The following is an 8,411-nucleotide window of genomic DNA, read 5'->3' as shown; positions in this document are numbered from 1 at the left end:
CTTTCCAAACCCTGGAGAGGGGCCTCACCACACAACTTCCTTCTCTAATAAAATATTGTTAAACTTTAGATTTTGACGTGACCATTTTAACTTGTCCTAGCTTTTGAAGACAGGCACAGTTAAGGAGGACAATGGTAGTCCTTCCCTCAGATCTAACCAACAAGCTCCAATGAACACTAGAAACACAGAAAACCTACAGCGCAAATCAGGCCCTTCGGCCCACAAAGCTGCGCCGAACATGTCCTTACCTTAGAAATTACCTGGGGTTACCCATAGCCCTCTATTTCTCTAAGCTCCATGTACCTGTCCAGGAGTCTCTTAAAAGACTCCCTCAGTATTTTTCCTCTCATTTTGAACTACTGGTTTAATTTAATTTTCTTTTTTTTTATATATGTTTACTTATTTGAATTTAGCTCTTTTTATTACTATGTATTGCAATGCACTGCTGCTGCAAAACAACAAATGTGATGACAAATTTCACAAGCATCTAAGACCAGAGACACAGGCTCAGAATAGACGGGCGTCCTTTTAGAATGGCGATGAGGAGGAATTTCTTCAGCCAGAGGGTGGTGAATCTGTGGAATTCTTTATCACAGACAGCTGTATAGGCCAAGTCTTTATGTATATTTAAGGCAGAGGGTGATGGATTCCTGATTGCTCATAGCATAAAGGGATATGGGAAGAAGGTAGGAAATTGGGGCTGAGAGGAAAATTGGATCAGCCATTACAAAATGGTGGATCAGACTTGATGGCCCAAATGGCCTAATTCTGCTCCTATATCTTATGCTCTTATAGACCTATCATCTTATTTATTATCCCACTCAACCCTATTCTCCTGCCTTCTTCCTCTCACCAGGATGTCTTTTCTAATCGAGAACCTATCAACCTGCTAATTACAGTGCCTATAAAAAGTATTCACCTCCCTTGGTGGTTTTCATGTTTTATTGTTTTACAACATTGAATCACAGTGGATTTTTAACATTGATCAACAGAAAGACTTTTTTGTGTCAAAGAGAAGGTTCACAAGGAGGATTCCAGGAATGAAAAGGTTATAATACAAAGAACGTTTGATGGCTCTGGGTTTCGACTCACTGGAATTTAGAAGGATAGGTGGGGGGGGGGGGTGGATCCCATTAAAACCTTTGTGATGTTGAAAGACCTAAATAGAGTAGATGTGGAAAAGATGTTTCCCCCGGTGGAGGAGTCTAGGACAAGAGGGCACAGCCTCAGGATAGAGGGGTGTCCATTTAAAACAGAGATGTGGAGTGATTTCTTTAGCCAGAGGGTGGTGAATTTGTGGAATTTGTTACTACAAGCAATTCTATACACCTGGCTTGATTAAAACTATGGCAACTGGATAAAACATACTTTGGTTGGAAAACTGCAAATCTAAATATTGTATTAATTAATGACCAGTAATGTTCAGAGGCATCCTTGTACAAGAAACACAAAATGTTATCTTGTTATTACAAGTAATTTGGAAGGCAAGCATTAAGATAGCCCTTATGGCAAGAGAGGACAATGCGGAAACTGTGGATCATCAAATGTGGGAGGAATTGAATGCAAAAACAGGGAAACCTTATAAAAGAGTCCTTATAAAAAGAGTATATTTACCTTGAAAATAGTTCAGAGAAGGTTAATTCAACATGCAACCTCCTTCACTATGAAATAAAGGAATAGTCTCCCAAAGAAAGTTTGAATAGATATAACCATCACTGTTGTCTCCTGCAAAATCTCCAACTCCGCCAGCTACTTAAGTGAATTAACATCTGCTTCCTCTCCCAGTGCAATATTCATAACAAGAAACCTAGCAACAAGGAGGAGGAGCAACAATTTATAAAAAGGTGTTTTTTCAGATGTTTTTTGTACCGAGGGGCCTAGTACTGAATAAAAGGGAGGCAAACTCCCAGCAGTGCAGCCATTTTGAGAAGGCCTCCCTTGAGGTCAACGTGCTGTTGTTGAGATTAAACTCCCAGGGTTGGAGATTGCTGGGCTTTGGTGAGGAGGTCATGTAGCAACAACAGTAGGGAAGGTAAAATTATGTCAACAAAATAGAGAGAGTACAGAAGAGATTTACTAGAATGTTTCCTGGGTTTCAGCACCTAAGTTACAGAGAAAGGTTGAACAAGTTAGGAAGTTAGGTCTTTATTCTTTTGGAGCATAGAAGGTTGAGGGGGGACTTGATAGAGGTATTTAAAATTATGAGGGGGATAGATCGAGTTGACGTGGATAGGCTTTTTCCATTGAGAGTAGGGGAGATACAAACAAGAGGACATGAGTTGAGAGTTAAGGGGCAAAAGTTTAGGGGTAACATGAGGGGGAACTTCTTTACTCAGAGAGTGGTAGCTGCATGGAACGAGATTCCAGTAGAAGTAGTAAAGACAGGTTCAATATTGTCATTAAAAAAAATTGGATAGATATATGGACAGGAAAGGAATGGAGGGTTATGGGCTGAGTGCGGGTCCGTGGGACTAGGTGAGACTAAGCGTTCGGCACGGATTAGAAGGGCCGAGATGGCCTGTTTCCGTGCTGTGATTGTTACATGGTTATATGTTTTCTTTCTTGTGCAGGATTCTCTAAAGGTTAATTTGCAGTTTGAGTCTGTGGTGAGGGAGGCAAATGCAATGTTAGCATTCATTTCAAGAGGACTAGAATATAAAAGCAAGGATGTAATGCTGAGATTTTGTAAATCACTGGTGAGGCCTCATTTGGAGTATTGTGAGCAGTTTTGGGCTCTTATCTAAGAGAGAGAGTGTGCTGACATTGGTGAAGATTCGAAGGAGGCTCATGAAAATGATTCCAGGATTGAATGGCTTGTCATATGAAGAGCATTTGATGACTCTGGGCCTGTATTCACTGGAATTCAGAAGAATGAGGGATGATCTCATTGAAACTTACTGAATGTTGGAAGGCCTCAATAGAGTGATGTGGAGAGGATATTTCCTATGGTGGAGGAGTCTAAGATCAGAGGACACAGCTTTTGAATTGAGGGGTGTCTTTTTAGAATGGAGATGAGGAGGAATTGCTTTAGCCTAAGGTTGGTGAATTTGTGGAATTCATTGCCACAGGTAGCTGTGGAGGCCAAATCACTGGGTATATTTAAGGCAGAGATTGATAGAGTCTTGACTGGTCAGGACATGAAAGGGTATTGGGAGAAGGCAAGAGACTGAGGCGGAGAGGGAAAATGCATCTGCCATGAGAAAATGATGGAGCAAGTTTGATGGGCCAAATAGCCTAATTCTGCTCCTATATTTTATGGTTATAATTATGAGCCTTTTCTGATTGGCTGCCGGTGACTAGGAGTGTTCCTAAGGGTCTGTGTTGGAACTGATACCTTTTACATTATATGTTAATGATCTAGATAATGCAATTGATGGCTTTGTTGCAAAGTTGGCACACGATATGAAGATAGGTGGAGGGGCAGGTAATTTTGAGGAAACAGAGAGGCTACAGAAGGACTTAAAACAGATTAGGAGAATGAAAAAAGAAATGGCAAATATAGTGTCCGAAAGAGTATAGTCATGCACTTTTGTAAAAGAAATGAAAGGATTGCCTAATTTCTAAATTGACAGAAATACAAATAACTGAGGTGCAAAGGGACTTGGGAGTCCTTGTGCTGGATTCCCCGAAGGTTAATTTGCAGTTTCAGACTGTGGTGAGGAAGGCAAATGCAATGTTAGCATTCATTTCAAAAAGACTCAAATATAAAAGAAAGAATGTAATGTTGAATCTTCATAAATCACTGGTGAGGCCTCACTTGGAGTATTGTGAGCAGTTTTGGGCCCTTTGTCTTAGAAAGGATGTGCTGAAACTGGAGAGGATTCAAAGGAGGCTCATGAAAATGATTCCAGGTTTGAATGGCTTGTCATATGAAGAGTGTTTGATGGCTCTAGGCTTGTATTCGCTGGAATGCAGAAGAATGAAGGGTGACCTCATTGAAGCCTATCAAATGGTGAAAGGCCTTGTTAGAGTGGATGTGGAGAGGATGTTTTCTGTGGTGGGAGAGTCTAAGACCAGTGGACCAAGCCTCAGAACAAAGGGGCATACTTAGAATGGAAAAGAGGAGGAATTTCTTTAATCAGAGAGTGGTGAATCTGTGGAATTCTTTGCCACAGGCAACTTTAGAGGCCAAGTCTGTAGGCAGAAGGCAGAAGTTCATAGATTCTTGATTGGTCAGGGCATGAAGGGATACCAAGAGAAGGCAGGAAATTTGGGCTCAGAGGAAAAATGGAGCCATGATGAAATGGCAGAGCAGACTTGATGGGCCAAATGGCCTAACTCTGTTCCTGTGTCTCATCATTTTATGGTCTTAAGTTTGAGAGTGTCATGAGCAGAAGTGAGTGCAGTTGCTACTATAACAAGAAGACAGTTGGGAAGCTGAAAAGTCTTAAGGTAGATAGGTCATCTGGACCAGAAGTATTTCATCCCAGGCTTCTGAAAAATTTCTTAAATTTTTCTGAAAATTCTCCTAATCTGCATTGTCCTTCTGTAGCCTCTCTGTTTCCTCAAAATTACCTGCCCCTCCACCTATCTTCATATCGTGTGCCACCTTTGCAACAAAGCCATCAATTGCATTATCTTGATCATTAACATATAATGTAAACATTATAAAATTCTTGAGGAACTCAGCAGGCCAGGCAGCATATGTGGAAAAGAGTAAAGTCAGTGCTTTGGGCCAGACCCTTCATCAGGACAGGAAAAAAAATCAGACTTCTCATCTCTCTTTCCAATCTTGATGGAAGTTGTCAGCCCAGAAGATGCTGAAGTCCGTTATTAAGGATGAGTTTCGGGATATTTGGAGACATGATTAAATAGGCTGAAGTCAGTTTGATTGGGATTCTTTGAGGAAATAGCAGGTAGGATGGACAAAGGAGAGTGAGTGGATGTTGTTTACTTGGATGTTCAGAAGCCTCTGACAAGGTGCCGCATAACGAGGTAAGAGCCAATGGCATTACAAGCATGGATAAGAGATTGGCTTACTGACAGGAGGCAAAGAGTGGGAATAAAGGGAGTCTTTTCTGGTTGCTGCTGGTGACTAACAGTGTTCCATAGGGGTCTGTGTTGGGACCACTTCATTTCACGTTATATGTCAACGATTAGGATGACAGAATTGATGGTGGAGGGGCAGGTAGTGTGGAGGAAGCAGGGAGACTGCAGAAGGATTTAGACAGACAATGGGCAAAGAAGTGACAGATGAAATATAGTGTAGGAAAGTGTAGGGTAATGCACGTTGGTAGAAGAAATAAAGACATAGATTATTTTCTAAATGGAGAGGAAATTCTGAGATCAGAGGTTCAAATGGACTTGGGAGTCCTTGTGCAGGATTCCCTAAAGGTTGACTTTCAGGCTGAATCAGTGGTGAGGAAGGCAAATGCCACATTGGCATTCATTTTGAGAGGACGAGAATACAAAACCAAGGACGTAATGCTGAGGCTTTATAAGACGATTCCAATGTAATACACACAACACGCTGGAGGAACTCAACAGGTCAGGCAGCATTAATGGAAAAGAGTAAACTGTCTATATTTCAGGTTGAGACCCTTCTTTAGGTTCCTCTGACTGTCCCCTTCTCAAAGGATATGATGTTTTAGATACTGGGCAGATATACCAGGGGGTGGGGGGGGTACATAATAGCTTCTCATTAAGAAATGACTGTAGTGTCCATATCTGTGGCACCATGACTGACTATGTTGTATGGCAGGATAGGTCAAATTAATGCTGGTAAGTGTGAGGTGCTACATTTTGTTCAGACTAATCAAAGTAGTACATACATGGTAAATGGTAGCGCATTGAGGAATGCAGTAGAACAGAGTGATCTAGGAATAATGGTGCATAGTTCCCTGAAGGTGGAATCTCATGTGGATAGGGTGGTGAAGAAAGCTTTTGGTATGCTGGCCTTTATAAATCAGACCATATGAGTATAGGAGTTGGGATGTAATGTTAAAACTGTACAAGGCATTGGTGAGGCCAAATTTGGAGTATTGTGTACAGTTCTGGTCACCGAATTATAGGAAAGATGTCAACAAAGTAGAGGGAGTACAGAGAAGATTTACTAGAATGTTACCTGGGTTTCAGCACTTAAGTTACAGAGAAAGGTTGAACAAATTAGGTCTTTATTCTTTGGAGCGTAGAAGGTTGAGGGGGGCTTGATAGAGGTATTTAAAATTATGAGGGGGATAGATAGAGTTGGCAAGGATAGGCTTTTTCCATTGAGAGTAGGGGAGATTCAAACAAGAGGACATGAGTTGAGAGTTGAGGGGCAAAAGTTTAGGGGTAACACAAGGGGGAACTTCTTTACTCAGAGAGTGGTAGCTGCATGGAATGAGCTTCCAGTAGAAGTGGTAGAGGCTGGTTCAATATTGTCATTTAAAGTAAAATTGGATAGGTATATGGACAGGAAAGGAATGGAGGGTTATGGGCTAAGTGCAGGTAGGTGGGACTAGGTGAGAGTAAGCGTTTGGCACGGACTAGAAGAGCTGAGATGGCCTGTTTCCGTGCTGTAATTGTTATATGGTTATAAGACCAAATGAGCATAGTAATCAAGGACTTTGGGTCAGGGGAATTTCTGTGATTGCCAGTGAGACTCCAGGATGGTACGTGGCCTCACTGGTACCAGAGTCAAGAAGGTTTCCGAGGAGGCACAAGAGAATCTGAAACAGGAAGGTAAACAGCCAGAGTTCGTGGGCCATAGTGGTACTAAGGACATAGAGTTTGGAGTACTACAGCACAGAAACAGGGCCTTTGGCCCATGTTGACCTGGCCTTCAGTCTAGTCCACATCCACCAGCAGCTCTTTCCATATTTGCACCACCCTCTGAGTGAAGAAGTTCCCCCTCAGGTTCTCATTAAGTATTTCACCTTTCATCCTGAATCTATGACCTCAGGTTCAAGTCTCTCCAAACCTGTGAGGGATAAATCTGCTAACCCAGTCTGTGCCTCTCACAACTTTATATGCCTCTAGAAGGTATCCCCTTAGTCTCTTGCATGCCAAAGAATAAACTTATAACCTATTCAGCCTTTCCCTATAACTTGGGTCCTCAAGTCCCTTATTATCCTTGTAAATTTTCTCTGCACTCTTTCAAGCTTATTGAGATCTTTCCTGTAGGTCAGTGACCAGAACTGTACATAGTCTTGCATATTCGTCTTGTATGACTTTAACATAACATCCGAATTCCCGAAGGGGTTCGGACCAAACATTGACTGTACTTTCTCCATAGATGCTGCCTGGCCTGCTGAGTTCCTTCAGCATTTTGTGTGCGTTGCTCAGATTTCCAGAGCATCAGCAGATTTTTTCTCTTGTTTGCAATCCCAATTCCTGTAATTAGTGTCCTGTTTTATGAAGGCCAATGAGCCAAAAGTTCTCTTTACGACCCTATCTACCTGTGATGCCACTTTCAAAGAATTATGGATCTGTGCTCCCAGGTTTCATTGTGTTATGGCACACCTCGGTGCCTCACGATTCACTGCAAGTCTTAGCCTGCTTTGTCCTCCCAAGTGCAGAACCTGTCACTCGCCAGCATAAAATTCCACATACCATTTTCTAGTCCATTTTCCCAGCTGCTTGAGATCACGCTGCAGGCCTTTCTCCCTGTCCATTGCACCCCGAATCTTGGCGTCATCCACAAATCTGCCAATCCAGTTTACAGGATGATCAAATAAATCGTTACTATAGATGATAAGGAAAACACCAGACCCAGCACCGATCCCTGTGGCACACCATTAGAAAAATATAGGCAGGAAGAAAGATGAGATCGTGCAAAGAAAATTTAGGCAGTTCAGTAGAAAGTTTTAAAAGAGTAGGAGCTCTAGGGAGTAATCTTACACCCTGCGCCATGTTCAAGTGAGGCAAGAAATGTAAAGGTAGTGCAGCTGAATAAATGGCTTAAGGTGCTGGCACAGAAGCTTCCGGTACATTGCAGGATAGGTGAAACCTTTTACACTTAGATAGGAGGGGCACCGATATCTTCACAAGGACCTGTGCTAATGCTACTCTGGAAGATTTAAGTTAAAATTTGAACTTGGACTGGTTTATCGTTGTCACATGTACCAATGTGCGACAAAATACTTCAGCCTAACATGCACACAACACACCCAAAATGCTGGAGAAGTCAGCAGGGCAGGCGGCATCTCTGGAAGGGTATGAGCAGTTGGTGATCCGGGCCGAGAGTTTTCATCAGGCCCAGAAGTGAAGGGGGGGAAGCCAGAAGCCATCTTTTCATGCTATCTGTACGGGTCATTTCAAACATCAGGTAGCGCAAGGGAAAAGCACTAACCACACAGTTGCATTGTGGTTACAGTTGCAGAGAAAGTGCAGTGCCGGTAGAAAATATGCTGTAAGAGTCATGACAAGGTAGAATCTGAGGTGAGTAGTTCACCTTTGCTGTACAATAGGCCTATTCAGGGGTCTCTAAC

Source organism: Hypanus sabinus, chromosome 6, assembly GCF_030144855.1.
Source record: "Hypanus sabinus isolate sHypSab1 chromosome 6, sHypSab1.hap1, whole genome shotgun sequence".
In the NCBI taxonomy this organism is placed as follows: domain Eukaryota; kingdom Metazoa; phylum Chordata; class Chondrichthyes; order Myliobatiformes; family Dasyatidae; genus Hypanus; species Hypanus sabinus.
The sequence above is the reverse complement of the archived record's forward strand: the minus strand, read 5'-3'. Positions refer to the sequence as shown.